The following is a 24,643-nucleotide window of genomic DNA, read 5'->3' on the forward strand; positions in this document are numbered from 1 at the left end:
CTCAGAGATGGGTGACCTGCCCAAGCCTGGAGACGATTTGGCCAAGCTCTTTGCCCATCTTTCCTTACCCTGGCAGGAAAGAATTAGTCCCTGAGGCCTAGGCTCCTGGCCGGGACAGCAGGATATCGTGCTGGGCTGGGGAGCCTGGTGGGGAACAAGCAGCTACTTCCAGCTCAGTGCTGGGGGTGCAGGGAGCCCATGCGAGCCGCCCGTCCCCCAGCCCCGAGGATTGCTCTGGCTTTCCCTCCTGTCCCCCAGCCCTTGGAAGCCAACCTAACGAGCACTATTAAAGTTAATGAAATGCAATGATCCCTCCGTTTGCTCAGTTACAGCTCTTTACAAGGTTGTTCCCTGTCACAGAAGAGACTCATTTGAGTTGCCAGGGCTTGGCCTTTGTCCCCCTAATTTTTATTGGCCCATTAACAAGATCAGATGCTTTGGGCTGACCAGGAATACCTGGTACCCAGGTCCCAGTGAGCTCCATCGGGTAAAGTCTTGGGCAAGCTTTTGATTCCAAATTAGCCTAAAATCAGCCCCTGTTGATCTTCCTTGGTTCCTTCCCTACCTCCAGCACCCTAACCCGGCACACAAAACTGCCTCCCTGCCCTGAAAGAGATGCCTTCCTCTCCCATGCACACATTTCCTCATTCCCAGACCTCCCATCGTCACCACAACTCAATCATGAGCTTCCTAAATCTTAAAACCAACCTCAAGTTCAAGGAACAGCAAGAGGAAAGCCCTTTAACTCCACGTTGATTTATATGCTGAGGCCGAAAATGATAGGTTCACATGCTGATGAAAATACTCACGAATGTGCTAAAGTACGGGGCACAACATGCCTTGGTGCCCAGATCTGTGGCCCCGTCCAGGCCCCAAGCTGGCGGTGGGTCAGGGAGAGAGGGGAAGTGCAAAGCTGGCAGCAGCTGGGACAAATGGAGCTGGCCATGACCGTGGAGAGGAGGGCACACTTGGAGTTGGTGTCTATCACCCCTGGTTCTCCCTCACAGACAGGTGGCCTCTGAGAAGTACCTCAGAAGGCCTCCTCCCCTGCACCCCAGCCTGACTGTTTGTTTGGGTTCTAGCATCATCTCCAGAAGACCCTGGGTAAAATGGAAAGGGGCTTCTTGGAATACGAGAAAGCAGAGACTCCAGGAGAATAAGGTTCAGCACACATAGAGAGAGGCTCAGGTGGGTCAATGCACTAGGTAACTGAAGTTAGTTAATTAATTAATTAATTAATTTTAAATATTTGTTTTAGTTGTCAATGGACCTTTATTTTGTTTATGTATATGTGGTGCTGAGAACAGAACCCAGTGCCTCACACATGCCAGGCAAGCACTCTACCACCGAGCCACAACCCCAGCCCAAATGAAGTTAATTTAAATGGCTTTCCAGTGGTCACCCTAATCTCGCTCTTGGCACCCCAAAATATGTCCTTCACATGGTACCCAGGGTCATCTTAAAGCTGGCTTTCACAACCCCAGTACTATTGGTATTTGAGGTGTTGTCCTGTCAGTGACATTTGTTTGGGGGATCAGCCTATTGTGGAAACTTTAGCATCTCTGGTCTCTACCTACTAGAAGCCAGTAGATCCCACCCCTCACCAATTGTGACAACCCCAAATGTCCCCTGGGGGAGGGGGGAGGTAAGCAAAAGTGCAACTGCTTGCCTCTTCCTGTCCTGTTAAGAATCTCAATCAGGGACTGGGTCTGTAGCTCAGCGCCAGAGCACTTGCTTAGCATGTGTGAGGCACTGGGTTCGATCCTTAGCACCACATAAATAACACACCTGTATCCCAGTGGCTCAGGAGGCTGAGGCAGGAGATTCGCAAGTTCAAAACCAGCTTCAACAATTTAGTGAGGTTCTGAGCAAGTTGGCAAGACCCTATCTCAGAATAAAATATGAAAAGGGCTGGGGATATGGCTCAGTGGTTTAAGTGCCCCTGGGTTCAATCTCCGGTACCAAAAAAAAAAAAAAAAAAAAATCTTGGTGTAATGCATAAGTCAGATCATGCTACTCCCTGGATAGAATTCTACAATGTCTTCTCACTGCTCTGAGCATGAAATCCAGCTGCTAGTTGTGAACATCAAGGCCTTGTGAGGTCTAGCTTTGTCTCCCTCTCCAGCCCTGTACTCTTCCCCTCTGCTCTTGCCTACTCTCATCCTGTGGCCAGGAGAACCTTTTTGACATACCCAGCAATCTCCTTCTTGGACAGGGTCGAAGATGCAGAGACTTGGGGAGATTTGGAATGTGTCTGGGAGGACTTAATTTCTTTGGAATTTATTTGGAGGCCATCTCATATGCACTTAGGACAACTTGTAAATATTTGACTTACTAAATGATTTACTTTTGTTTTTCCTGTCTCCACCAATAGAATGTAAAGTCCCTGTGAGCAGTGGCCACGTCTAGCATGTTCACTGTTGCACCCCATCATCTCCTACCCACCTGTTCCACCTAGTAGGCCCTCCATAGTTATTTACGGAATAAATGAATAAGGGCAGCAGGATCTGAAAGAGAGGGGTGTGGTAGCGGGGAGAGAAAGAGAGAGAGAGTGTTCTGACTTCAAGGGAAGTCTCTCTTAGGCACAGTGAAGCATGAAGCTTGAGTCAGAAGGATGGAGGGCAGGAAGAGCAAAATGTGTTGTGGGACAACATTTGGAAGATACTAGAAGTTTAGGCCAAAAGAATAGCACAGTGGCCACAGCGTACTGGAATTAAGCCAAGGGACCTAGAGGCAGAAGAACTTGCCATAGAGTAGGATAAGTCTGGTATGGCTATGATTTCCAGTCTGGGTGGATCCAGGGGGGAAAGCACCCACATCCCCTGAATTGTTGAGGAAGTGGGAGGGAAATCAGCTAGAAACTTGTGAAACCAGGAAAGGTTTTGATGGCTGAGCCCAGAGCCTGGACTCAGTTGAACTTCTGAAAGGTGATGATTATTCTCCCCTTGGTATCTTATATTGCTGACTTTGACTGCTTTGTTCCCCTGAAACTAGCTCTGTGACCAGAAGAAAGTCAAGGGATCATCCAGACAGACACATGAGCCTAGAGCAGTGCGAGTCACCCTGGGACCCAAATGGGAGAGGCCTGGGGTCTGGTTCCATCTTCCCTCCCTGTCTTGATGTGTGGCCTTGCTCAAGGCATTGGACCGCAATGGACCTCCACCTCCGTGTCCTTTGGGAAACAGAGTTAACAATACCTGCCCCGTTCAGAGGAGAAATGAGGTCATGTTTGTGTAGTATCGTGAGCTCACTGGAGACAATGGATGTATTCTTCCTAACAGTAACAATAATAATCATTACTGTAAATCTAACCAGTAAATATATCTCCTCAAAGCTGGAGTTGGGCCCCTCAGTAGGATAGCAATTAAAGCTCTTAAAAAAGTCTCTAGATGGGGGAATTTTCTGGCCCCATTTTGATCTCTGGGGTTTGCAGAGTTGATATCATTGTGGGAAGAAGAGAGAGGCCTGGAGCAATCTTTCAATTCAATTCCATTCAATTGCACTTATTGTATCTCTCTTGTCCTTGAGTCCTCCCCAATAGGTTTTGCAATTTCTCATCCTTCTTCAGTGCTAAGAGAAAGAGGCCTCTCTTTGACAATCCCCACTACCATGTCCACTCCCCCAGTGTCCTGTTCATTTACAGAAATAGTGATCTGGTTGTTAGAGATTCTGGGCATTTAGGGCCATTGCTGCAATCTAACCTGCAAAATAGGTGGCCCGTCTTGAGTACTTGAGTTTCTTTTCTACCCATCCTACCTAGTACGCCAAAGACTCCCAAACTGAGCTGTGCACTCAAAAGCCCCAGGAATGGGGTTCGTGGGTGATTCTAATGTAGCCAGCCCAGCACCAGTTTGAATTTGGGGAATCACTAGGTTTTCAACCATTGGTTGTGAAATGTGTTTGCTTTGTGCAGAGGCCTTGTTGAAGTTTGTCTGGGTGGAGCTGACAAAAGACTCTCCCTCCTGCCTCAATCCATGAAATGACAGAAAATAAGAAATCTACTATGGTCTGAGAAAACGAGAGACAACCATAAGTAGATCAGAAATGTTGGCTACCCTAGAGATTAAGATAAACAGTATCAAAGCTGTAAAGAAGGAAAACTGGACGAAACCACAGTTCCTACGTATGAAGAAGATGGCTGTGAGGGAGGAATGGTTTGGGGGATTCTAAACAATAGACTTAAACCCCCAGAGGAGACCCCAGGGTGTTCATGAACACTGGTGCTCAGCATTGGGTCATAGTGGATGTGCCCAAAGGCATTAGGGCTGCAGATGAGCAATACTTCAAGAGCTACTGGCACTCTAATAGGTGCCTAGGGAGCCATCTTGAGTGAGGCCAGCAGACCACTCATCCTTCTCGCACCCTCAGTAACCAGAGACATGCTATAGGGAACAGCAGCTGGCCAAGAAAGATTAGCAGAACACCAAGAATCACCAGAAAATTAATGGAAAATAAAACCATAAGTCAAAACTAGCAAACAGAACTCTTTGTGACAATGGAAATGTTCTCTGTTTGAATTGTCCTGTATGCAGACACACAAATGTGGCTATCAGGCACTAGAAATGTGGTTGTTGCATCAAAGGAACTATTTGCTTTTTGAAATTATTAATTTAAATTTAAGTAACAAGCTGCTACTCTTTTGGATAGCATAGCTGTAAATTTAACATCCAGAAGAGTTAATATCAAAAGAAATACAGAGGGGCTGGGACTATGACTCAATGGTAGCACACTTGCCTGGCACGTGTGAGGCACTGAGTTTGATTCTCAGTACCACGTATAAATACATAAAATAAAGATCTATCAACAACTAAAAAAAAAAAAAAGAAATACAGATAATAGAGCGAATTTTTAAAAAGAAGTCTAGTCAGAATATAATTGTTGCCTTCAAGAGATAAAAAAATAATATGAAATCTACTAAAAGAACCAGCACTGAAATTTGAAACTCAGTAGTGATCTGAGATTGATTTAATGATCTGGCTATTATGCAAACTGAGCTGAAGAAGTCTCCTTAAACTCAGTGAAAAGGAAAGTGGAAAGTCTGAGAGGAAAATTTAAAGACACCAATGGGATAAGTATAGCAGAAGGATAGAACTTCAGAGAATGGGGAAAGGAAATAATTAAAGAGATAACAAAAGAAAATTTCCCAGTTTGCTAAAGAAAGACATTTATCATTGAAGAAAGATCAATTTATCATTGATCCTTTCCAAGAAGAAAATACCCAAACTTAGACAGGTTATAGTGAAATTTCAGAACAACAAAGATAAAGGGGTAGGGAGCCTAGAAGCTTCCAGAGAGAAAAAAAGCAAGTCACCACTAACATATTAAATTGGCATCAGGTGACATGTTAAAAAACAATAGAACATTATCTCCACAGTTCTGAAGGGAAGTGAAATATTCAGTGGGAGGGAAAATAAAGACATTTTTAGTTTTACAGGGAGAAAGATTGCCACCCTCATATTCTTTAAAGAATTCCTAGAGGAGTTGTTTCAATTAAAAAAAAATAGTGATTTCAAGAAAGAGGAAGATGTGGGATGCCAAAACTGTAGGGAACAAAGAAACTAGTAAAACTTTTATCAAAGTCTAAATAATGATTGAGGCATAAAGTAAACATTTTAAAAACAACAATTTTGGGCTATCATCTACCCAGATGATCTCAACTTGGGAGGTGGTAAGTGGGGGAGGAGGAGGAAAGTTAATGCATGCTCGGGCAGCCAGAGTTCCCTTAGACGTTGACAGAAAATCACAAGTTAAAGAATACATGATTCAAATTTAAGGGTAACCAATGGAAGATGGGGAATTGGAAAATCAACTTCCAGATCAGCAAAGTGAATTAAAGGGGTTGAAACGTAATCAGTGTTACAAGAAGTGGGAAAAGAGAGAGAAAAGAAGATAACAAGGTAAAGGGAAAGGATAAAAATGAAATAACAGATAAGTTTAAAAATATTAATAATATATGAGGAAATAAAATATTTCCCTATTAAAGAGCAAAATTCTGCTATATGCTGTTGACACAGATGTACTGAAACATAATATGAACATCTTGAATATGAATTAATAGGGAAGATGTACCGAGCAAATGATAACAAAAATAGAGCATTTTATTAATATTGGACAAAATGGAATTGCTAAACGGCAAAAAAAAAAGCATTTAAAGAACAAAGATGAAGCTATACTAGTTAAAGTTACTATCTTCCAAATATATGTAAAATTTCTGGGTTTTTTTTTTTTTTGGTACTGGGTATTGAACCCAGGGGTACTTAACCACTGAGCCACACCCCCAGCCCTTTTCAAAATATTTTATTTAGAGACAGGAGTTTGCTAAGTTGCTTAGAGCCTCCCCAGATTGCTGAGGCTGGCTTTGAACTTGTGATCCTCCTGATTCAGCCTCCCAAGCTGCTGGGATTACAGGCATGCACCACTTTGCCTGACTAATATCTATGATTCTTTAGGTATCTGACAACCTAGCTTCAAAATATATAAAGCCAACACTCATAGAAACCAAATGTATGTCTCCGGACAAAACCTTTAACAAACCTGTCTCAGGAATCTATAGGCCAAGTAGACAAAAGTCATAATGGAAATAATAGAAATTTCAGTGACAAAATTAACAAGCTTTAATTAATGTGTGTGTGCTATACCCAGCAAATTAAGAAGAGATTTTTAGCATCAGCAAAAAGAAATTCTTAACAAATTATTTTTTAAAAGATGTTTTTATCAGCTGCTTTCTCTTTTACAAGGCATGAACATAAGAAATTAAATTGGTAAGGGTCTACCTGGAGGTGAAATTGATTCACAGAAAATTCCCTGGAACCCAAAACCTGGCTAACCTCTGCTGCATCATATTTACTATATGTACTGGTGCAAGCCTCACATGCAAATCACCTTCAGGTCATCTAAGTGGGTGGAACATTATTGTAAACATCTGCTCCCAAGAGTAAAGTCTCAGTAAGTTCCTCAGCCTGGTATTCAAAGTCCCCCATAATCTGCCTGAGTCACAAACAACTGGGATGCTCACCACCAGTTGGACACTCCTAGGGTATCTCAGAGCTCACACACCTTGATCCATACACTCAACCTGTTACTTTTACTTTTTCTGTAACTATCACCCCTCAACCTAATTGTGTATTATAGCCAACCACGGACAAGGGGTCCATGGTTGGCTATAATACACAGTCATATCCATTCGTTTACATGTTCATGCCTGACTTCCCTATAGTTGAATGGTTACAACAGAGATTACATGGCCTGCAAAGCCTAAAATGTTTATTACCTGGTCCTTAACAGAAAAAAATTTGCTGGACTGTGGTGGGGAAACACTATCTTATTGTCATCACCAAGCTAGGGCAGGAGAGGAACCATTATTACTATTTGATGAATGAAAAATAAATGGTGAAGACTTGCAGGAATAATAAGGATGCTCTTTATTCCTCAAAAATACTCATATAGAGGAAGAGGAGGAGTATTAGCCGATGGCTGTCACCTTGAAAATTAAAAAAAAAAAATTTGTCCTTGTTGAAGGACAGCCTGCCTTTATTTTAGTTGTTTATTTTTGTATGCGGTGCTGAGGATGAAACCCAGTGCCTCACACATGCTAGGCAAGCACTCTGCCACTGAGCCCCAGCCCCAGCCCCAACCTTACAGAATTCCTTGGAGTCAACTGACTTGGGTTTGACTTCCAGCTCAGCCACTTTCTAGCTTGCGGCTCTAGGCAGGTTCCACGCACCTTCTGAACATTTTGGCTTGCCTCTTTGTAAACTTTGGATGATAAAATCCAACCCTAGGACGATTCTAGGCTCAAACAAGATAATGCACACAATTTAGCTAAGATCTCAAGTCTTGATAAAGGGTCATTCTTTCAATTGTGGATACTAAATCTGTTTCAGGGTTGGTCTCCATTTACTACAGTCCAATTTCAAATGCCACCACTCAGCACCCACTGAGTGGCCCTCCAGGTAGAAGACCATCCATCACCCTTCACCCCCTCCTTCCCCTTCCAAGTTCCACACTAGTTCTCCTCCAGCTCCAACTCCCCCTGTCTTCTTGGTCCCCTAGTCTCCCTCTCCCCATATTTAAGCACTCTCTCTTACTATTCTACACGTCACTCTCCACCTCCTGGGGTTGTTCTCCTGGTGTTTCCTGTAAACCTAGACACCTGCCGACACAGCTCTGTCCCCACAGGTGGTCCAGGGAACACTTGAGGTTGGTCACTTGATTTTAACAGCAGTGGGCACAGACAGGCAATGAGCAGGCCCAGCCTGGCTCCAAGCTGAGTGGGCATGCACCTAACTGGTCACTCAAGGATGATGTCCTCTTCCCAGTCACCTGGTGTCCCAGGACTTGAAGTTCCTGCCATCCAAGATGCATTCCTTTGTGATTTACTCTTATCTTTAAGATGTTCCTCTGTTAAAAAGCAGGTGAGGGGCTGAGGTTGTGGCTCAGTGGTAGAGCACTCGCCTAGCATGTGCGAGACCGTGGGTTCGATCCTCAGCACCGCATAAAAATAAATAAATAATATAAAGGTATTGTGTCCAAATACAACTAATATTTTTTTAAAAAAGCAGGTGATTCCTGGAATTTATTGTAAATGGCTTTTGAAATAGGCCCCAAAAGGATGGTCCCAAAGGAGTGAATCTTTATTGATAGAGTCCCAGACCACGAAATAAGGCCAGAGGAATTTAAGGTGTCAGGGCAGGTACTTTCGCTCTCAAGAATCATTGCTCACATGGCCATCACCTCAGCCCCTGGCCAAATCCCAGGGCTTCCTGGAGTGAAAAAGGGCTGTGGGGGTCTAGAGGCATTGAACCAGGAAGGGTCTTTGTCTTGGGCCATTTCCTGCTACTTTAACAGAAGTCCACAAACTGGGTCATTTTCAAAGAACACAGATTTCCTTCTCACAGCTCCGAGCCTGAGAGGTACAAGAGATGAGCAAGGGCCTCCTTGATGCCTCGTAATGTAGTGGAGGCACGTTGGGATGAGGAGGCGGGGGAGAGAGAAACCAGGCTGAACTCACCCTTGAATCAGGAGCCCACTCCTGCCCAGCAACATTAGTCCATTGATGCAGGTGGAGCCCTTGTGCCAAATCACCTCTTAAGTGTCCCATAGCTTAGCTCTGTTAGGACGGCAGTTAAATTCCAACATGAGTTTTGCACCCAGCAGTCTGGGTACCCTCTCGTTGTACAGATGAGGAAACTGAGGTCCAGAAAGAGGAAGCTGCTCCCTCATCCCCGGTGGGGGAGCCTAGGCAAAAAATAAGCGGGGCCTGAAGTAGTGGGGTGGAGTGGAGGCCAGGAGGGTCAGGAGGCGGATGGGGCCACAGCTGTGCTGGGGGTGCTGTTCTCTTGCAGCACTGCATCTCTCCGGGGTGTGTCCCTGGGCACATGCAGCACAGACAGACAGAGGAGTCCGCTGCCTTTCATCCAGGCCAAGCACCACGTCTCCTCGCCTGGGGCCACGCTGCCCAGGGAGGCCTCCCATCCGGGCCCTTGGCCCACAGAGAGAAAGTCCGAAACAATACCTCTAAACTGAAAACATTTTTGTCTTTCTCCATTGAACAATGGCTATTAACAGGCATGGAACTGGAGCAGAAATGGAACGTGAACCCCAGGGGCCTGGGAGCCTGGAGGGGCGTGGGAGTACTGGGGACACAGAGGGCTGGGGAGAGCCTTTCCCTCCCCCATCCTCCTGAGGCACCTCCAGGGGCATCTGAGCTTCCCCTGGGAGCCCCACTTGACTCTCCACCCCTGGGCTCTCTGAGGGGCTGCAGAGACCCCCTCCGACCCCCCGCCCACAGCTGTGTCCTGGACACAACCCACACGGGGCGGCCAGGAACTGCAATAAAGGAACAGCTTAAAATGGCCCCCTCAGCACCCCAAAGCGGGCATCCTGTTCCAAGAAGCCCTTAGGGCCCTACTGGGAAGTGAGCAGGGCCATGTGGTGTGACCCGGAGGCCAGTGACAGAACCCCATTTGCCCTGCCACGGGAACCCCCCAGCCTGAGCTCTTTAGGGGGTAACTGAGAAAAGGAGCCACCGTCGAGAGCAGGAGATGACGCATTTTTCGGCAGCCACAAGCCACTTTTGACGGGTACACCCCGTTGGGGAGCCACCGAAAGAAACCTCATCCCACCCAGCACGGCTTTTGTCTGCACCACATATTTGTCTTATTTGGAAGATTTTTGTGGGTTTTCCCGTCTTTCTCCAGCTCACACTGCCCTGAGGGGGACAGGGGCCATGGCGGGTGGGAGGAAAAGGCTGCCAGGCCTTCCCGGGGCCCTGTGCCTGGTGGTTTGCATCATGTTTGGAGGTGGGGGAGGAACTTGCTCCCCCAACTCCCTCCACACTGGGGTGGATACCCAGAAACCAGGCCATATTCTGGGCCTTGCCTGCTCTCTGGGGCTTGTGCCTTTTTGTCCTTCTAGGGACAGTGTCCTTAATCTCTTCAGCTGTTTCTCCGACATCCCTTTGTGTCCCTTCATAGACCACCCCTTGGGCCAGCTCTGCACCCTGGCCTCTGCCTGTACCTGTCTTTCCTACCTGTCTGAATTCCTCCCCCTGCACCCCCTACCCTGTTCCAGGGATTGCACTCTGAGGTGCTTAACCACTGAGCCACATTCTCACCCCAACCCTCCTTTAATTTAATTTAATTTAATTTTTTAAAGAGAGAGAGAGAATTTTAATATTTATTTTTTCGTTTTCGGCAGACACAACATCTTTGTTTGTATGTGGTGCTGAGGATCGAACCCGGGCCGCACGCATGCCAGGCGAGCGCACTACCGCTTGAGCCACATCCCCAGCCCCCTTCCTTTAAATTTATTTTCTTTAGAGTCAGGGTCTTCTGAGTTACTTAGGACTCAGGGCCTTGCTAAGTTGCTGAAGCTGGCTTTGAACTCACGATCCTCCTGCCTCAAACTCCCGAGCTGCTGGGATTACACCGTGCGTACCCTGTTTACCTATCTGAATTCTGACGCATCTCTCAGGGGTTGTTCCTATCTCACCTCCTCCTTGGATCCCACCTGGGCTACTCCAACACCCGGCAGGATCTTTAACTTCTGAACTCTATCCCTTTTGTGATTCCAGCTTGATAGAGAGCAGAGGCCATGATTTTTGGTTCCCTCCTCCATCATGCCTTGTGCAAAGCAGTTGCTCAATTGTAGTTGTTGTTTTGGGTCTGATTAAGGACTGGCTGTGACATTCTCGACAAATTAGAGAGTCTCAGTGATGGAAGGGACCTCAGAGTCCCAATTGCTGTTAAGGAGTGTCAGCTTCTGCCTTAGCCTCTAGTGACTAGGATCTTACTGCCCACTGGGCCAACCCAGACCCTCTCCTGAAAGCTCTAACTATAGGAAAGTTCTCCCTCACGCTACCTTCTGGCTTTCCCCAGCCTGCCCTGAGTGAGGCCATCCTCTTGCCTCACAACCACCCTTTAGATATTTTAGGACAGCGACCTTCTGCTTCTGCAGTCTTCACTTTCCAGTGGAAACACCTATAGTCCTGACCTTCAGTACCCCATGTCCCTGGTGACTGTGTATTCCCCCTCTCAGGGCCCCAGGTTGGGCCCTTCCTCAAACTCTTTTTTAAAAAATTTGTTCTAATTAGTCATACATGACAGTAGAATGCACTTTGACACATCGTATATAAATGGAGTATGATTTCTCATTCTTCTGGTTGTGCATGTTGTAGAATCACACCCGTCGTGTAATCATATGTGTACATAGATAATAATGTCCAAGTCATTATATTATCCTTCCTACCCCCAAACCCCCTCCCTTCCCTTCACTCCCCTCTATTTAATCCAAAATACCTCTATTTTTCTCTAGCCACCCCTCCCCCCCGCCACTTATTGTGAATTAGCATCCACATATCAGAGAAAACAAACGGCCTTTGGTTTTTTGGGCATTGGCTTATTTCACTCAGCATGATATTTTCCAGCTCCATCCATTTGCCCACAAATGTCATAATTTCATTCTTCAAGGCTGAGTAGTATTCCATTGTGTATGTATACCACATTTTCTTTATCCATTCATCTGTTGAAGGGTATCTGTGTTGGTTCCATAGTTTGCCTATTGTGAATTTTGATGCTATAAACACTGATGTGGCTGTGTCACTGTAATATACTGATTATACCCAAAGGACTTAGTATACTACAGTGATGCAGCCTTCTCCAAACTCTTGTTCAACAACTCCTCCTGACAAAATTTCCCCTCTCTCTGGATCAAAATGGACATTTCAACCTTTCAAGGGGACTTGCCTGTACGTAGTAATTTGAGATGACCTAAAGGAAAGAAATCCCTCTCTCATTAACTTAGGAGACAGAGATGACTGACACGTGGGAGCTGCTTTGTCTATTTCCGGTTTGTCTGAGAACAGGCCTGTCCTCTCCTGCCGTGGCAGAATCTGGTAGCCCATCCTCCGGGTACATGTCAACAGAGGACTGGCTTCCTGGGTTGTCTCTTAGTCATTCATATGCATTTTAATTTGGCTATTCTGGAGAGAATACCAAATGTTTTAAACAAGCTGGTGACTCATGGTGGCATTTCAGGCCGGTGAGATATTTTGGGACAGGCAAGCCTTGTGGTGCCTGCCTGTCTCTCCCTGGCACTCCGTGGGTGATGGAGAGTCTCCAGCTCTAAATATATTTGTATCAGGACCAGGTACTTCTCAAGGGGTGTCCCCTGCAGACCTTGGCCCTTGTAATCTGTGCCAGCAATCGAAACTTTGACTTCACTGCCTTGCATAGATGACCATCTTGCTTATGTTTCTATATCTTACAGCAAATTATCGCTATTTGAAAAACAAGGCAGGGATTGTAAAAGTATTCTTATTGACGTTTCCTGTCTTGATTGTGAAGATGTTGAATAGGTGCATGCATTTATGGAAACTCACCAAACTGTATACTTGAAATGGTTTGCATTTTATTGTGCATGAATTCTATCTTGATGGAGTTGGTTTATTGAGTTGTCATATCCCTCACAGAGTCAGAAGTCATGTCCCACTGATACCTGCGTTCAACCCGCTGTGGTGAATGGACTCACTGAGGTGAGCTATACTCAGAGCCCAAGCCAAGAGCCATCTGAGCCTGTGGTTGCAACCATACCTGGACATGGTTCCTTGAACAATGACACTGAACTAGAACTCTCTGTTCCCTGGCCACACCTCCAACCATGTCCTCCTACCTGGTGGCTCAGGCCCAAGCCTCAGGAGACACACTGGATTCCTCACCTACCTGCCTTGTGGGATTGTTTCAATGTGATTACGACCATCAATAACGCTGATGTGATTCCAGTTCTTTCACACGCCCGCTCCCTGCCCAGTCTTGCAAACTGCTCACCTTGGGAACTGAAGGCTCCTCGCTGCTCTCCTGAGTGCAGAGGCAGTTACCCAGGGGTGATTCACCAGGCCACGACTTTTGCTCTGAGCCCCGCTCAGAGCCACCCAGTGCCAGAAACTACCTGGCAAGGGTCCCCACCTGATGACCACCATCCTTGTGCTAAGATTCTAACCATCCTGCCGAGCTCTGGCTGGAGATGTCTGGGGCCCCTGGGTGTTTGGCCTTGTCCTTCTTTCCAAGCACCTGGCTTCTTCATCTTTTCCTGAGCTTATGATCATGTCCTTAAAAAGAAATAGTGGCTCCTGAGTGTGTTTGTCTTGCCCATCAGACTGCAAATCACTGAGGGCAGGGATGGAGTTCTACCCCTCTTCATAAATGGAGACCCTGCTAGGGTCAACTCCTAGCTGCATGCCTGGCATAGATGGCATTTGATAAATATCTGGGGACTGAATTAATTGGCTCAATTTTATTAAATGGCCATGGGGGTTGTCCCCACTCCTCAGACAGAACCCAGTGATGAGGAGGATGCAGAATGACGGCAGGACTTACATATAGCCAGTGGGCCACTTGGTACAGTCATGCCCTTCTAAGTTTTTTTTTTAAAGCCAGGGCCTCACTCATGCTGTCAAGTTCTCTACCTCTGAGATACACCCCCAGCCTCTCTTCAGTCTTTGCTCTGGAGAAACTGTGTCTTGCAGGTACATGAAAGGACGGACACAAGAATGCTCCTGATAGTGCTGTATGCAAGCACAAAAAGCTGGCAGTGACCCTCATAGCACCGGACGTTGTGGTAGTCATAGGGCGGGCTGAACACGGAGTGGACCCCAGCTTCATCCATCAACACAGGTGGCTCTCAGAAACATACAGTGGCCAAAAAAGAAAGTTTCAGGTGAGTATATATAGCGTGAAACCACACAGATGGCCTTTAAATACACACACAACAATACTATAATAAGTCTAGAGAAATAAATAGTCAAAGAAAGAAAGTGGTAAACATCAAATTGGGAATGGTGACCTCAGCTCAGGGAGCAGGGCGATGTGACAGAGTCAGGTATGCACAGCACCAAGTGGTATTTCCCAGGTTGGGTGGTGGTGGGGACGTGCTCGTAATGTAATTCTGCAGTTTGTGGTGGTCACTGCTGTTATTCACCAAGTATGTGGGTTCTTCCCCTTCTAAGCTGGTAGCAGGATTGTACTTCCTGTTTCTGAGTGGTAGGGAGGGACCTCTGACTGGTCAATGAGTTGTAAGGTAGAGCAATAACTTGCGTTTTGAGACCCTCCAGATATTTCTATGGCTCCTGACAATAGTTGGGTGGTTATTCCACCCGCTGGGTCCTGAGTAGAGCCGCTACGGATCCCTGGAGGAACATGTAGCAGAACCAAGACGTAGCAAGGGTGCCTGACATGCACGAGGCCCTGGGCTTGATCCTCAATACTGAAGAAAAAAAAAAAAGTAGCAAATATGTTTTTTTTGTTATTGTTGTTGCTGCTTTGATTTGGGTTTTTTGTTTTGTTTTGTTTGTTTGTTTTTGGCTTTTGGTACTGGGGATTGAACCCAGGGGTACTCAACTACTGAGCCACATGTCCAGCCCTTTTTGTATTTTATTTAGAGGCAGGGTCTCATTGAGCTGCTTAGAGTCTCACTAGTTGCTGAGGCTGGCTTTGAACTCATGATTCTCCTGCTTCAGCCTCCTGAGCTGCTGGAACTACAGGTAGGCACCACAGAAGTGTGTTAAGCCATGGAGACATTGGGGTTGTTTGTTACTGCAGCATGGCCTGGACTATTCTGACTGACACATGGCTTTTAGTGTGTCTGGAATATTTCTATTTTTAAAAAAATCAAATGAGGAAAAATATCCATGCCATCTTGGAAAGTTCTAAGACATGACAAGAGAAAGGGGCTTAGGAGAGTAGAAAGGGCTGCAACGCTTCATTTCTATTGCTGTTTCCTTAAAAACAAACAAACAAATAAAACTTCCTTGCTCTCTTTTACCCTTGGTTGGTAGCAGTATCTAAGACGAGCATTGAATCCAGGAAGACTTCCGGCTGGGGTATCCCTGACATCTCATACATCTTCCTTGGAAACTCATTTAGCACCACTGTGCTTTCTCCTGACCAGGCCTCAGCTCCAGGAAATAATCCCCAGGCATTAGACACCTGTGGGGCAGACTCGCTTTGGGCACATTCTTAGGGCTTCTAAGTCTCCCACTTCCCTTAAGCTGCAGAAACCTCAGCCAGAACAGATGCAGAGATCAGAGCAGGCAGGATGTCGGGAGGGTCTTGCCTGAGTGCCTGGCAAGCACCAGAGTCTGAGCTCCCAGGCCTCTGGGGCTGGACAGCTGTGTCACAGTCTTGAGCCCAGTGACACTTCAAACATGAGCTTCCTGCCTCCTCCCCTCCAGGGGAAGCTTTCCTGGATTATCTTGCCTGGAGGGAGGAGCTGCAGGTAATACCTGGATTTCTAAGGTGCTTTTCTTCCTAAAGGTTCAAAAGATTTCCCCTTCTCTGATCTCCTGTAGACTCTCAGACATAGGGCCAGGAGAAGAGGATGATTTCATTTCCCAGGTAAGAAAATGGAGGCCCAGAGAAGATACTCAAGCCGCCTGAGGTCCCACAGCAGGACAAGGATGTGACTCTGGTGGAACCAGGGTCCCTGCCTCCAGACCCCATCCCCTTAACCTCTATCCTGCTGGCCTCCCAGGGAACAGAGGCTCTGTGCTCTCAGCAGCCCTCACTGGGGTTAACTGAGCCCTGAGTGTCCACTCAGCCTCTCCTGGGGCCTGAGCAGAGAGGAGGAACCCGGAGAGGCCAAGGTCAGCCTCCCCTCCCACGGAGCGGTGACGACATACTGGCTGCGAGCCCCGTGGTCCCACCACTGGGAGGCCCGGCCAGGGAGGCTGCCAGAACACCGGGGCTGAAGAGCGTCCAGATAACGCAGCCGGGGTAGCCTCTGTGGGTGGAAATGACATTTCTTGACTTTAAATAGCTGCGTCTCCAGAGCCGCGGAGCCTCAGCAAGACTATTAATTCCTGGACACCCGGGGCTGCCCAGCCGTCATTCTGTTTGCCCAGGTTGTGTAAGATCTCAGGCATTTCTCCTGCCACCCATCGCCCCACCTCTCCTCAGTGTTCCCCTGCGATGTTAACAAGGGCTTAGTTTATTTCTAGTAACAGGCCTGGACTCAAGCTGACCGCACACATATTTTGTCCTTGCAAGTGACATGGCTCAAGTCAACAGCAAACTCTTGAGGGTTTTCTTTGCGACCTGGTGTCTCTGTAATGAAAGGTAATGCAGAGGCGTATGGATAGTGAAAACAGAAGCCTTCTCTATGCATGGATACCTATGTGTGTCACTAATTAATTAGTCATTTAACTAATCAATTAATTCCTTAGATAGATTTTGAATGCTTACTATGTGTCAGGCAGAGTTCTAGCATGGGGTACACAGGGTAAACAAGAGTCCTGACTGATAAAACACCTGTGACCCCCCAGGCCCTCCCCTAGCAGTGTCCCCTGGCCCAGCCAGGCCTCTTGACAATAGTTCTACATGTCTTTAAGTCCTGTCCACCCTCAACAAGCCTTCACTTATATGCTAAGCAGAGTATGATGGGAAGGGAAAGACAGGCAGGTGTAAGAGGTACTTAATGCAGAAAATGAACAGGCCGTGGTAGCTGACTAGCTGGAGAAATAGTCAATGGTGACTCAATGACAATTCCAAGAAGTTCAGGCAGAGAGCAGGTGTGCAGACTCAGGAGAGGGCAACAGGACCACTGGCCTCAGTTAGGAATTGTGTTTATTAATAATGAGGTCCAATCCCACTGACTTGAACACACCAGAGCTGTTCCCCTCATATAAAGGTCTGAGCTCCAGGGAGAGTGCAGTAGTTCTACTATCATTGGAATACTTCTGTCTTTCTGTTCCATCATCCTCAAATTCTCCTCATGGTTCAAAATAGCTGCTGGTGTTCCATTCATTACATCTGACTTTCAGGAAGAGGGAAAGAAGAAGAAAAGAAGAGAAGAGAAAAAGGTCATATGACTCCCATTTTTCTAAGGAATCCTAGATGTCTCCTACCACCCTCTGCTTGCATCTCATTAGCCCAAAGCTAGTCTCATGGCCACACAAAACAGCAAGGGAGACCTTCGAAGGAACACTGTTTTTTGCTTGGCATGTTGCCTACGGCTCTGTTACTAAAGAAAGGAAGAACTGATGTTGGGAAGGAACCAACAGTTTTCATTAAGGCATTTACTAAGTTATTTGTTGAACTGATTCAGAAGGAAAGACAAGGAGCTATGTCTGCGGCATGAAGAATTTGCAGTGAGGATGAAGCATCCTGTTTCAAATGGATGGGGCCTGTGTGGAGGGAGGGCTGAACACCCAGATTCCCTGTGACTGACGGAAGACGGGAAGAACAGATCATGAAAGGGAAAAGCTAGGGGAACTCCATCCTCCCTCACCCCTCAGTCGGCTACCCATAGGGGAGCTCCTGAGGGCACCTGTTAGGTCGCAGGCTGGATTCTGATGACCAGAGGGAAGACCCCCTCACATGGGTCCTGCTCAGACCTGGCTGTGGATTAGACCCCATGTGGAATTGCTGGAGCTGAGGAATGGGAGTCCTTCTGGAGAAGGGGGGGTGCAGGAGGGCCTTCTCCCCGGCTGTGTAAACTGTCAGGAAGTTTCTTCCAGAGAATTTATATCAATGGTTCTTAAATAGGAGCAACTTAGCCCTACAGTGGACATTGAGATAGGGGAACATTGTGGTCGTTATGATTGGTGTGTGTGTGCTATTGCTATTTAGTGGGTAGACCTGTGCAATATGGATTGACATTCAGGGTAACCCAATGCCACTAAAAACCTTGTTTAACCACCAGAGGAAAGCCTGGGCCAGGCTTATCATAACCAAATATCATTTACTGATCATCTACCACGGCCCAGGTTCTCTGCACGAAGGATTGCCAAACCTTTTGGTAACTGAAAAGAAGTAAGTGTCATGATTATTCTTATTTCTGTTTCACAGATGAACACACTAAGGCTCAGAGGATTCAGGTAACTTCCACCATAGCACACAGCCACTGGGGGACCCCAAAGCCCACTCACTTTCCATTTTCCACATGCTGCTAGTATTCATTACTACACGTGTCTGCCATGGTCGCATCTTTTGAAAGCTCATAAATGAGTGTGACAAATGAGGGACTCTCTATTAACTAGACCATTCCATTAACTGCAAGCACCTCCTTCCTCAGCCACTCTGGGGATTTCTATGATTAAAACACACAAACATGGACCAGGAGGAAGCAGTTCCTGGAAAAGCAAATCCCAATGGCCGCCAAGCAGATGAAAATATGCTCCGGCTCATTAAGGGGTCAGGCAAGTGCAGATGAAAGCAACAACGAGTACCTCAGGAGGGTCTCAGCAGATGGTAGAAATCATGGAGGGCTGCGCCACCAAGGGCTGCTGGGGTTGTGGGGGAAAGGGCACCCCCATTCACCGCTGGTAGGAACAGGAGAGTCCCACCTTCCAGAAAAGCAATCGGCAGTGTCTTCTAAAATTAAATCCAGGAACATGTCAAGTCAGCAATCCAATGCTGGGCACAAGTAGTTATATGACAAGGATTCTTATCATACGATGCTCAAAGCAAAATACAACAGTAAAACAAGCAAAAAAGACAAAAAACACAGTGGGTGCCTATAGTTGAATAAATTATTCACACCATAGACAACAGTTGAATTCATACCTAGACAACATGCAAACAGCACCAAGAATGCTGAGTAGCCCCTGCTAGGGGGTGAGAGAAAGAGAAGTTCTGCTGCAAAGGGGCAGGGAACTGCTTCCCAGAGGGATTGTTGGTTGTGGTGGTGGTTCCCTTATTGTATGCCATTAGCAGAATTCATCCAACCATACACTGAAAATGAGCGAACTGTATTAAAGTAATATTTTTAAAGAGACAGCTGCACAACCACATCCCTATGAAGTACTAATGAAAGAGAGAATTTACAGAATTGTGTCTAGCAAGATCCCGTTTACATGAATTTGTGTTTGTCAATGTATAGAGAGGTCGTTTGCATGTGCTCAGAAGAACATGAAGAAAGATACAGAAGGGTTTGTTCTAGACTCTCACTGTGGGTTACCTGAAGGTGGGGGCAAGGAAGGGGTCAAGAAAAACGTAAAAGAAAGGAAAAAATGAATGGCCTTTGAAAGTGTGTGATGGCTGGGCACAGGGGCGCATGGCTGTGATCTCGGGAGGCTCGGGAGGCTGAGGCAGAAGGATCGCGGGTTCAAAGCCAGCCTCAGCAAAAGCGAGGCAATAAGCAACTCAGTGAGACCCTGTCCCTAAATAAAATACAAAATAGGGCTGGGGATGTGGCTCAGTGGTCGAGTGCCTCTGAATTCAGTCCATGGTATTCAGTCCACCCCTGCCCCCCCAAAAGCGATGTAGCCGCACATGCCTGTGATCCCAGGTTTAGGAGCCTGAAGCAGAAGGATCGCAAGCTGGAGGCCAGTCTCAGCAACATATCGAGGCCCTGTCAAAATAAAATATAAAAAAGTTGTGGTGCGCTCTCGGTTCAATCCCCAGAACTTTTTTTTTTTTTAAGTAATGTGACCAAATGTCACATTCATGCAACATCTAGAAGTACATGGGTACAATTTTAGATCAAACTTTTTATTTTAAAAATTCTTTTATTTTAATTATTTTCAGTTGTAGATGGACACAATATTTTTATTTATTTTTATGTGGTGCTGAGGATCGAACCCAGTGCCTCACAAATGAGGGGCAAGCGCTCCACCACTGAGCGACAGCTCCGGCTCTTAAACTTTCAACATGTAACTGCAAGCGGCGGGGCTGGGGCGAGGCGGGCTCCTGGGCTCTGGCGTCCCCGGGTGGACTGGCCGATGCCGCGCGCTCTGCCGGGCGGTGACTCACGGAGCCGGGTTCGGCCGGCGCCTGCGGGCGCGCTGTAGCTGCACCTCGCCGGGGCGCGAATCCCTCACCTGGAGGAAAGCCGCCGCCCGCCGCCTGGGAGACCGACCGCGCGGGGGTTTTCCAGCCGGGGCGGAGGCTCCTGAAAGGCTCTTTGTGGGCCCCGGGAGGCTGGCGCGGCGCGGCGCGGCGCGAGGACAGTGGGACAGCGAGGCCGGGAATCGGGGCGGGAAGCTCGGCGGAGCGCCCAGGAGCGCGCCTTGGACGCGCAGCTGGTCACGATTCTCCTGGGGTGGTGAGGGGCCGGAGTCCCCACTGGTTGCACAAGCGACTGTGGCCTGAGGGAGGCCGGGATTTGCCTCACCTTAGAGCCGAGGCTGGTTGACAGGCCCTAGGACTTGTCAGTGTTTGTGGCTCACTCCATGGGGCCTAGCTGCAGGCATTCTAGAGATATTTGCCTGGTGAATGACAAGTGCCTTTGGCAGGTTACCTGGGGACGTCCAAAGCCCTGGGCTTTAGAGCTGCATCCTTCCTCCAGAACCCTGAGAAGCCTCTGCTGCCCTTGGAATCCCTGCTTGATGGCCTCCATCATTAATTATGCTTTCTCCCTCTGTGGGTGTCTTGTCCCCCTGACTAGACAGGAATACCCTGATGGGAGAGACTGTATCAGACATGTGACCACTTCCCAGAGCAAAACTCCACTGGACTCAACACAAAGTAGCTGTCTTTCATCAAACTTTAATGTGGCAGGACACAGAAAGAAGACACTTCGGGTCCAGTGGTTCTCTCTGTGACAAATTAAGACTTAGCCATTTTATATCATGTGCCAAAAGAGAAACAAAAATGTAGCCAGAGCCTTGGGTCATTCAGGAGGCTTGGTGTCGGGAGGGCAGCAGTGTGACAAAACATGTAGCTTTAATAACAACAAGAAAAACTGAGAGCACAAAGTTGAAGGGCTCAGTCGTGGGGATTGAGAAACCTCCCCTGTACATTTGAATTGGGCTGTTTGCCAGGAGGGAGGAAAATGCTTCCAGAAAGTCCAAACCCAAGGTTAGTGGCTCCAAGGGAAAGATTTTCTACCTGGAACTAAAGCAAGAACTAGCTCATAAACCAAAACTTTCTAGCTTCCTTAGCAACAGAGCTGCAAGAGAGAAATGGTAGGATGACGAAAGGAAAACTAGACTTGGGGTCAAAAGGTCTAGATCTGAGCCTCCTAGATCAGCCCTGTGACTTTGGGGAAGTTCCTTGACTACTCTGAATTTCTCATGTGTAGCCTGGGGATAATAACCCTACTAATGGATTCACCTACTAATGTATGGGTGACTACCTCTTTCAGCTTGTGACACACAGTGATCCTCAGTAAAAGGCTGTGGGTCACACAGATAGATACTTGTATCTGCAGAACTATTCCTTACAACCAAAAGATGAAAACAACCCAAACATCCATCAATAGATGAATGGATCAACAAAATATGGTATATTCATACAATAGAGGATTTTTTGGCCATCAAAAGGAATGACGTTCTGATCCATCTACAACATGGATGAACCTTGGAAACATCATATACTATGTGTTTCCACTTATGTGAAGTCCCAAGAAGAGGAACGTCCACAGGGGTAGAAAATTATCAGAGGTTACCAAGAAGTAGGGAGTCATTGCTTAATGGCTGTGAAGTTTCTCTTTGGAATGATGAAAAAGTTTTGGAAATAGTGGTGATACTTACACAACAGTGTGCATCTGATGGTACCACTTAAAACTGGTAAAATGACACACATTTTATATACTTTGCCACAATAAAAAAGTCTTTTAAGAAAGCAGGCTGTGGAACCTGATTATGAAAAGAAAACTCTGTTCTTTGCTGTGCTTTTGTGATGGCTTCCCACTAGGAATAACCCAAATGTCCCTCCACTGTCGAATGGATAGATTGTCATCTGGAATGAATACTGTTCAGTGATGAGAACAAATGACAACCTCACACAATGATGTGGGTGAGTCTTGGAGGCATGATGTTGAGTGAAAGAAGCCACACGCAAGGGGACATCCTGTATGACTCCATTTATAGGAAATTCACAGATAAAACTGCAAGAGGTCAGAGTAGGTTTCCCCTTGGGGAGCCATTGCTGTATTGGAAAGGGGCTCTCGGGGTGGGCATGCTCTGTTCCTTGGCCTAGATGCTGTTACGTGGGTATGTTTAGTTATGGAAAATTCTCTAAGCTGTTTTGCACTTATGTTTGTTCTTTTTTATACATATGTTTACTTCAACAGAACCTTTTTTTTTTTTAAGTTCTGGTTGAAGTCTGGGATGAAGGGAATGGTGAAGAAGAAAGTAAAGCTACAGAAGTCTGATTTATACCCACTTAACCTGTGCCAAGCCAGAGGGACTATGAAACGGGGCTTGTAACTCTCTTTGCTGCTTGAGACCTATACCACCCCCTCCTCCAGGCCTCTGTGAGCTGTAACCAATTAGTTTTTGAAGTCTAAATGGCATGCTTTCTACAGCTCACTCTGGGGGTGGGGTGGGGGCATGGAGAGGAAGAGGGTAGAGTCAGCACCAAGAAAAGCACTGACCCCTGAGTGCACGGCCCCTGGAGCAGAAATCCACCAGACTTGCAGGCACTCAGCAAGTAGGAGATACTTGTTGGTGGCCTGTATCATCCAAGCTCCTCCAGTGCACCCCTGAGCTCCCCCCAAGCCCTCCCCAGTCAGAAGGCCCCTTGGGATGCTGCTGAGGAGGACATAGGGTCTGGGGCCCTGGGAGAGAGATTGCATTCCTTCCTTGGGCATTAGGAGTCTGCGTTCCCTGATGCCCTATTGGATGCTGAGGGGAGGGCAGACCCAAACCAGTGACTTGGCCTGGACTGACCCAAGGTGACTCCTGTCACCAAAGAACTCTGCGGTTGGGGTTGGGGGGAGGGGATAATTTTTATTTTTGCTTGATGACAAACTGCTTAAATAATAGATCTGGCTGGGGTTTCCATTTCTCCCTGACTGGCCTGACCAGTGTGTTGGCCGATTGACTCAATCAGCAGGTTATTTTGGCCCTGTGGGGACCCAGGGCTTGGTTTCTGCTCCAGGAGGCCTTCTCTCAGGGTGTCTGGGCCTCCCCCACAGTGTGATGTTTGTTTGCCTGCCTGTCTGGGAGCCTGAGGACTGAAGCAGACTTTGCCAGACTAGGGGCTTTTACATGGCCTGGGCACGTGGCAGTGGAGAAGCAGATTCACAGAAGCAGAGGTGTTCCCCATGCGCATGCGCAGCAGATCCTTTCTCCTTCCCAGTAAATGCTCCCCTCTTCCCCGCTCGGGCTCCTCCGCCTCCCTCCCAGGAGCACACAGCCAGCCACTCTTAGCCTTAATGATAGCAGCAGCAGCACTAATTGCTTACGTGGGAAGAATGCATTCTGGTTTACAAGCCCTTCCCCAGCATTTGACCCTCCCACAGCCCTCAGTCTGGGGCTGAGGCTCAGGGAGGTTCTGGGACTTAACCAAGGTCAAGGACTCATAAAGGTTAGAGTATGTCTTTTAATATCTGGTTTCTTCTTCTCTACTCTGACCCCAGATGCCCTCCTGCTTTTGGAGACTGAGACAGAGTCTGTCATCCCAAATCCATTTCTTCCTAAGCTACAGAACCTCAACGTATTCAGGCAAAAGAATGAGTCCAAGCCAGTGATATGTAAGCAAAAATTGAATGAAATCCTTCAAGGGGTGAGTAAAATGGGCTCTTTTACCCTTCTTCATGGCTCGGAGTTCAGAGATGATAACTGGGGCTTAGCAGCTACCTTGGACAATGAAAGGACTTTGAAGATAAAAGTCACTAGGGGAGTAGAACAGAGATTTAGAAGGGGTCGAGTCCCAGATGACCAGAGAGTCACCATACCAACCCAGATTCCCTACCTCCGAATTCTTTTACATGGAAGAGAAAGAAAGTTGTATCCTGTTTATGACACCGCTATATGGTTTTCTGTCATTTGCAACTCAGTTTAATTTCTCCTGATTCAGGGACCTCATTTCTGAATCGTCTGATACACAGCCCCTCTTACTCTTCTTCCCACCCACTCACTTGGGATGCAAAGCACCCTCTCCTGTAATTCTCAGCTTTCATAGTTTGTACCTCCTTGGGTCATGGAGCTATCCCAGGAAGGGACATTTCTGAGTCTCTTGAATCTGAGAGCCCTAAAGAATGAAAAGCAACCCATGACCAGCTTTCTTAGCTCCTAAGGCTGAGCAAAACTGATAGAGGGGCTGGGGATGTGGCTCAAGTGGTAGCGCGCTTGCCTGGCATGCGTGCGGCCCGGGTTCGATTGTCAGCACCACATACAAAGATGTTGTGTCTGCCGAAAACTAAAAAAATAATAATAAATATTAAAAAAAATTCTTTCTCTCTCTCTCTTTAAAAAAAAAAA

Source organism: Marmota monax, unplaced genomic scaffold (assembly GCF_021218885.2).
Source record: "Marmota monax isolate L192 unplaced genomic scaffold, Marmota_monax_Labrador192_F-V1.1 WCK01_AAM20220418_F8-fsc00211, whole genome shotgun sequence".
NCBI classification, from domain to species: Eukaryota; Metazoa; Chordata; class Mammalia; order Rodentia; family Sciuridae; genus Marmota; species Marmota monax.